Below are 8,562 nucleotides of genomic sequence, written 5' to 3'. Positions count from 1 at the left end.
CCATAAAGAAGACCAAAAGACAACCCTCAGAATGGGAGAAAATATTTGCAAATGAAGCAAGTGAAACAGGAATAATCTCCAAAATTTATAAGCAGCTCATGCAGCTTAATAACAAAAAAACAAACAACCCAATCCAAAAATGGGCAGAAGACCTAAATAGACATTTCTCCAAAGAAGATATACAGAGTGCCAACAAACACATGAAAGACTGCTCAACATCACTAATCATTAGAGAAATGCAACTCAAAACTACAATGAGATATCATCTCACAACAGTCAGAATGGCCATCATCAAAAAATCTAGAAACAATAAATGCTGGAGAGGGTGTGGAGAAAAGGGAACCCTCTTACACTGTTGGTGGGAATGTAAATTGATACAGCCACTGTGGCGAACAGTATGGAGGTTCCTTAAAAAGCTACAAATAGAACTACCATATGACCCAGCAATCCTACTACTGGGCATATACCCTGAGAAAACCATAATTCAAAAAGAGTCATGTACCAAAATGTTCACTGCAGCTCTATTTACAATAGTCCAGAGATGGAAACAACCTAAGTGTCCATCATCGGATGAATGGATAAAGAAGATGTGGCACATATATACAATGGAATATTACTCAGCCATAAAAAGAGATGAAATTGAGCTATTTGTAATGAGGTGGATAGACCTAGAGTCTGTCATACAGAGTGAAGTAAGTTAGAAAGAGAGAGACAAATACCGTATGCTAACACATATATATGGAATTTAAGAAAAAAAAAATCTCATGAAAAACCTAGGGGTGAAACAGGAATAAAGACACAGACTTACTAGAGAATGGACTTGAGGCTATGGGGAGGGGGAAGGGTAAACGGTGACAAAGCGATAAAGAGGCATGGACATATATACACTACCAAACGTAAGGTAGATAGCTAGTGGGAAGCAGCCGCATAGCACAGGGAGATCAGCTCGGTGCTTTGTGACCGCCTGGAGCGGTGGGATAGGGAGGGTGGGAGGGAGGGAGACGCAAGCGGGAAGAGATATGGGAACATATGTATATATATAACTGATTCATTTTGTTGTGAAGCTGAAACTAACATACCATTGTAAAGCAATTATACTCCAATAAAGATGTTTAAACAAAAAAAATAAAAATAAATAAGCTACTGCATTCAGGTTATAGCATTTGCCTGAGAGTGGAGAACAATTTGTCTATGACTTTGGTTCAGTGGAAACCTCTACTGGGTTAAGGGTTTGGACTAAGCCAGTTTTCAAATCCTTTCTTCATGCTTCTAAAAATGTGCAGTTCTAACCCTCTTCCTGATATGTTTGGAAAGAAGTAGTTATCTCCATTAAGTTCTATAGGATTTTCAGAAAGCTTTTTCCTAAAGGCAACTTTTCCTTTGTGGGGGTCATGCTGTGAGTCAATTTGATACATTGTCCAGAGTTTATGGAGCTCTCTGAAAATGTACAGAAATTGGTAGCATTTATCTCTTGATGTAGCATATAGCTCATAGCAAGGTCTTAAAACCCAGGTCAGAAATCCAATTTTATTTCCACTAAGTGTGTCTACTGTGTCCCTTTGTTTGGATCCTGTTGTGCTAGTTTTATTCTTGGATTTAGTGTTCCAATCACTGGTGCAGAGTAACTCCCACTTCCCGTTTCTCTTCCCTGCTCATCCAAGTGGTAAAAAGTCCCCTTTTCATGCTCTAACAATGCTTCTTTTCCTGCCTCAATATCTACAAAGACACCCTGCCTGGTCCTTTACTGAACTGAAATATCTTTTGACCTTCGAAATCAGGTTTCCCTAACTGACACAATTACCTCTGTCTTTCTTCCTCCCAACCCTAGATGAATATTTTTTATATGTTCTTTCTTCAAAAATTAATTGTTGGTAAGCTTTTATGAAATCACCAATGCATTATTGATCAGGGTGAATAGACAATGACTAATTCCTGGATATGATGAATAAGGTCCATAAGGAATCCATTTTCTGGGCCAAGGCTGAAGCATACACAATTTAGATAATGATATATAATTATATTAGTCATAATTACAATTTGCTTGCCTTATGTAGAAGCATTTGCACAGAGGACAATTATAGTATACTTAACTGAAAACAATACTTAAACTATTGTCCCTATTTTAGGAAATAGCTTTAATTTCTACTCTGTATTAGACCTTTTGACAACAACTGCTTAATAGCAAGTGAGTCAAATGGTGTGACTCTCTTCTCTCTTATCAGACACAAAATTTGATGGCCAAGAGACAAAAATTAAGAGATAAAAGAAGAAAAATAAAAGTTTTCATTAATGTTTCATTTCTATGCTCTTTCCCAAGATGATATTTATGGTCCAAATAAAATACATATATTTTAGAATTGAGGAAGTAAGTGGCTAGCATTTAACTCTAGTAATAGTCAGGTATATTTTTTTTAATTTTTGAATTTTATTTTATTTCTTTCTTATACAGCAGGTTTTATTAGTTACCTATTTTATACATATTAGTGTATACATGTCAATCCCAATCTCCCAATTCATCCCACCCGCCCACCCCCTCACTTTCCCCCCTTGGTGTCCATACATTTGTTCTCTACATCTGTGTCTCTATTTCTGCCCTGTAAACCAGTTCATCTGTACCATTTTAGGAGCCTACTTTTCTTTTTCATTTTTTTAACATCTTTATTGGAGTATAATTGCCTTACAATGGTGTGCTAGTTTTTGCTTTATAAAAAAATGAATCAGCTATACATATACATATGTTCCCATATCTCTTCTCTCTTGCATCTTCCTCCCTCCCACCCTCCCTATCCCACCCCTCTAGGTGGTCACAAAGCACCAAGCTGATCTCCCTGTGCTATGCGGCTGCTTCCCACCAGCTATCTATTTTAAGTTTCGTAGTGCATATATGTCCATGCCACTCTCTCACTTTATCACAGCTTACCTCCCCCCACCCTTTATCCTCAAGTCCATTCTCTAAGTAGGTCTGTGTCTTTATTCCGGTCTTGCACCTAGGTACTTCATGACCTTTTTTTTTTTTTCTCTTAGATTCCATATATATGTGTTAGCATATGGTATTTGTTTTTCTCTTTCTGACTTACTTCACTCTGTATGACAGACTCTAGGTCCATGCACCTCACTACAAATAAATCAATTTCCTTTCTTTTTATGGTTGTGTAATATTCCATTGTATATATGGGCCATACCTTGTTTATCCATTCATCTGTTGATGGACGATTAGGTTGTTCCATGTCCTGGCTATTGTAAATAAAGCTGCAATGAACATTTTGGTACATGACTCTTTTTGAATTATGGTTTTCTCAGGGTATATGCCCAGTAGTGGGATTGCTGGGTTGTACGGTAGTGCTACTTTTAGCTTTTTAAGGAACCTCCATACACGTCTCCATAGTGGCTGTATCAATTTACATTCCCACCAAGAGGGCAAGAGGGTTCCCTTTTCTCCAAACCCTCTCAAGCATTTATTGTTTGTAGATTTTTTGATGATGACCATTCTGACTGGTGTGAGATGATATCTCATTGTAGTTTTGAGTTGCATTTCTCTAATGATTAATGATGTTGAGCATTCTTTCATGTGTCTGTTGGCAATCTGTATATCTTCTTTGGAGAAATGTCTATTTAGGTCTTCTGCCCAGTTTTGGATTGGGTTGCTGGTCTTTTTGTTATTGAGCTACATGAGCTGCTTGTAAATTTTGGAGATTATTCCTGTTTCACTTGCTTCATTTGCAAATATTTTCTCTCATTCTGAGGGTTGTCTTTTCATCTTGTTCATGGTTTCCTTTGCTGTGCAAAAGCTTTTAAGTTTCATTAGGTCCCATTTGTTTATTTTTGCTTTAATTTCCATTTCTCTAGGAGCAGGGTCAGAAAGGATCTTGCTGTGATTTATGTCATAGAGTGTTCTGCCTATGTTTTCCTCTAAGAGTTTTCTAGTGTCTGGCCTTAATTTAGGTCTTTAATCCATTTTGAGTTTATTTTTGTGTATGGTGTTAGGGAGTGTTCTAATTTAATACTTTTACATGTAGCTGTCCAGTTTTCCCAGCACCACTTATTGAAGAGGCTGTCTTTTCTCCATTGTATATTCTTGCCTCCTTTTTCAAACATAAGGTGACCATATGTGCGTGGGTTTATCTCTGGGCTTTCTATCCTGTTCCATTGATCTATATTTCTGTTTTTGTGCCAGTACCATACTTTCTTGAGTACTGTAGATTTGTAGTATAGTCTGAAGTCAGGGAGCCTGATTTTTCCAGCTCCGTTTTTATTCTAAAGATTGCTTTGGCTATTCGGGGTCTTTTGTGTTTCCATACAAATTGTGAAATTTTTTGTTCTAGTTCTGTGAAAAATGCCAGTAGTAGTTTGACAGGGATTGAAATGAATCTGTAAACTGCTTTGGGTAGTAGAGTCATTTTCACAATGTTGATTCTTCCAAACCAAGAACATGGTATATCTCTCCATCTATTTGTATCATCTTTAATTTCTTTCATCAGTGTTTTATAATTTTCTGCATACAGGTCTTTTGTCTCCTTACGTAGGTTTATTCCTATTTTATTCTCTTTTTGCAATGGTAAATGGTAGTGTTTTCTTAATTTCACTTTCAGATATTTCATCATTAGTGTATTGGAATGCTAGAGATTTCTGTATATTAATTTTGTATCCTGCTACCTTACCAAACTAATTGATTAGCTCTAGTAGTGTTCTGGTAACATCTTTAGGATTCTCTATGTATAGCATCATGTCATCTGCAAACAGTGACAGTTTTACTTCTTTTCCACTTTGAGTTTCCTTTATGTTTTTTCTTCTCTGACTGCTGTGGCTAAAACTTCCAAAACTATGTTGAATAATAATGGTGAGAGTGGACAACCTTGTCTTGTTCCTGATGTTAGTGGCAATGGTTTCAGTTTTTCACCATTGAGGACGATGTTGGCTGTCGATTTGTCATATATGGCCTTTTTTATGTTTAGGAAAGTTCCCTCAATGCCTACTTTCTGCAGGGTTTTTATCATAAATGGGTGTTGAATTTTGTCGAAAGCTTTCTGCATCTATTGAGATGATCATATGCTTTTTCTCCTTCAATTTGTTAATATGGTGTATCACATTGATTGATTTGCGTATATTGAAGAATCCTTGCATTCCTGGGATAAATCCCTCTTGATCGTGGTGTATGATCCGTTTAATGTGCTGTTGGATTCTGTTTGCTAGTATTTTGTTGAGGATTTTTGCATCTATGTTCATCAGTGATATTGGCCTATAGTTTTCTTTCTTTGTGACATCCTTGTCTGGTTTTGGTATCAGGGTGATGGTGGTCTCGTAGAATGAGTTTGGGAGTGTTCCTCCCTCTGTTATATTTTGGAAGAGTTTGAGAAGGATAGGTGTTAGCTCTTCTCTAAATGTTTCATAGAATTCACCTGTGAAGCCATCTGGTCCTGGGCTTTTGTTTGTTGGAAGATTTTTAATGGCAATTTCAATTTCAGTGCTTGTTTTTGGTCTGTTCATATTTTCTATTTCTTCCTGGTTCAGTATCTGAAGGTTGTGTTTTTCTAAGAATTTGTTCATTTCTTCGAGGTTGTCCATTTTATTGGCATAAAGTTGCTTGTAGTAATCTCTCATGATCCTTTTTATTTCTGCAGTGTCAGTTGTTACTTCTCCTTTCTCATTTCTAATTCTATTGATTTGAGTATTCTCCCTTTTTTCTTGATGAGTCTGGCTAATGGTTTATCACTTTTGTTTATCTTCTCAAAGAACCAGCTTTTAGTTTTATTGATCTTTGCTATCGTTTCCTTTATTTCTTTTTCATTTATTTCTGATCTGATCTTTATGATTTCTTTCCTTCTGCTAACTTTGGGTTTTTTTTGTTGTTCTTCTTCTTCTTTCTCTAATTGTTTTAGGTGTAAGGTTAGGTTGTTTATTTGAGATGTTTCTTGTTTCCTAAGGTAGGATTGTATTGCTATAAACTTCCCTGTTACAACTGCTTCTGCTGCATCCCATAGGTTTTGTTTTCGTGTTTTCATTGTCATTTGTTTCTAGGAATATTTTGATTTCCTCTTTGATTTATTCAGTTATCTCTTGGTTATTAAGTAGTATATTCTTTAGCCTCCATGTGTTTGTATTTTTTACAGACTCTTTTCCTGTAATTGATATCTAGTTTCATAGCGTTTTGGTCAAAAAGATGCTTGATATGATTTCAAATTTCTTAAATTCACCAAGGTTTGTTTTGTGACCCAAGATATGATCTATCCTGGAGAATGTTCCATGAGCACTTGAGAAGAATTTGTATTCTGTTGTTTTTGGATGGAATGTCCTATAAATATCAATTAAGTCCATTTTGTTTAGTGTATCATTTAAAGCTTGTGTTTCCTTATTTAATTTCATTTTGGATGATCTGTCCATTGGTGAAAGTGGGGGGTTAAAGTCCTATACTATGATTGTGTTACTGTCAATTTCCCCTTTTATGGCTCTTAGTATTTGCCCTATGTATTGAGGTGCTCCTATGTTGGGTGCATAAATATTTACAATTGTTATATCTTCTTCTTGGGTCAATCCCTTGATCATTATGTAGTGTCCTTCTTTGACTCTTGTAATAGTCCTTATTTTAAAGTATATTTTGTCTGATATAAGAATTTCTACTCCAGCTTTCTTTTGATTGCCATTTGCATGGAATATCTTTTTCCATCCCGTGACTTTCAGTCTGTATGTGTCCCTAGGTCTGAAGTGGGTCTCTTGTAGACAGCATGTATATGGGTTTTGTTTTTGTATCCATTCAGCCAGTCTATGTCTTTTGGTTGGAGCATTTAATCCATTTACATTTAAGGTAATTATGGATATGTATGTTCCTATTGCTATTTTCTTAATTGTTTTGGGTTAGTTATTAGAGGTCTTTTCCTCCTCTGTGTTTCCTGCCTAGAGAAGTTCCCTTAGCATTTGTGGTGCTGAATTCTCTTAGCTTTTGCTTGTCTGTAAAGGTTTTAATTTCTCCATCAAATTTGAATGAGATCCTGCTGTGTAGAATAATTTGGTTGTAGGATTTTCTCCTTCATCACTTTAAATATGTCCTGCCACTCCCTTCTGGCTTGCACAATTTCTGCTGAAAGCTCTGCTGTTAACCTTATGGGGATTTCCTTATGTGTTATTTGTTGTTTTTCCTTTGTTGCTTTTAATATTTTTTCATTATATTTAATTTTTGATAGTTTGATTAATATGTATCTTGGCATGTTTCTCCTAGGATTTATCCTGCTTGGGACTCTCTGTGCTTACTGGACTTGATTATCTATTTCCTTTCTTATGTTAGGGAAGTTTTCAACTTCACTTCAAATATTTTCTCAGTCCCTTTCTTTTTCTCTTCTTTTTCTGGGACCCCTATAATTCGAATGTTGGTGCATTTAATGTTGTCCCAGAGGTCTCTGAGGCTGTCCTCAATTTTTTCATTCTTTTTTCTCCTCTGTTCTGTGGTAGTTATTTCCACTATTTTATCTTCCAGGTCACTTATCCGTTGTTCTACCTCAGTTATTCTGCTATTGATCCATTCTAGAGAAATTTTAATTTCATTTACTGTGTTGTTCATCACTGTTTGTTTGTACTTTAGTTCTTCTAGGTCCTTGTTAAACATTTCTTGTATTTTCTCCATTCTATTTCCAAGATTTTGGATCACCTTTACTATCATTATTCTGAATTCTTTTTGAGGTAAATTGCCTATTTCCTCTTCATTTGTTAGGTCTGGTGGGTTTTGGCTTTGCTCCTTCTTTGGCTGTTTGTTTGTCCGTCTTCTCATTTTGCTTAAATTACTGTGTTTGGGGTCTCCTTTTAGCAGGCTGTTGGTTTGTAGTTCCCATTGTTTTTGGTGTCTGTCCCCAGTGGCTAAGGTTGGTTCAGTGCACTGTGTAGGCTTCTTGGTGGAGGGGACTAGTGTCTGTGTTCTGGTGGGTGAAGCTGAATCTTGTCTTTCTGGTGGGCAGGTCCACGTCTGGTGGTGTGTTTTGGGGTGTCTGTGGCCTTATTATGATTTTAGGCCACCTCTCTGCTAATGGATGGTGTTTTGTTCCTGTCTTGCTGTTTTTTGGTATAGGGTGTCCAGCACTGTAGCTTGCTGGTCGTTGAGTGAAGCTGGGTCTTGGCATTGAGATGGAGATCTCTGGGAGATTTTTGCCATTTGATATTATGTGGAGATGGGAGGTCTCTCGTGGAGCAGTGTCCTGAACCTGGCTTGCCCACTTCAGAGGCACAACCCTGACACCTGGCTGGAGCACCAAGAGCCTTTCATCCCCACAGCTCAGAATAAAAGTGAGAAAAAATAGAAAGAAAGAAAGAAGGAAGATAAAATAAAATATAATTATTAAGAAAAAATTTTTAAAAAGTTAAAAAAAAAAAAGGACAGATATAACCCTAAGACAAATGGTAAAAGCAAAGCTATACAGACAAAATCACACACAGAAACATACACATACACACTCACAAGAATCAAAAAAGGGAAGCAAATATATATATCTTTGCTCCCAAAGTCCACCTCCTCAATTTGGGATGTTTCATCATCTATTCAGGTATTCCACAGATGCAGGGTACATCAAGTTGATTGTGGAG

This window comes from Aethalodelphis obliquidens, unplaced genomic scaffold (assembly GCF_003676395.1).
Source record: "Aethalodelphis obliquidens isolate GAN/ISIS:26980383/991018 unplaced genomic scaffold, ASM367639v1 scaffold1, whole genome shotgun sequence".
Lineage (NCBI taxonomy): Eukaryota > Metazoa > Chordata > Mammalia > Artiodactyla > Delphinidae > Aethalodelphis > Aethalodelphis obliquidens.
Note: the sequence above shows the minus strand (reverse complement) of the source record.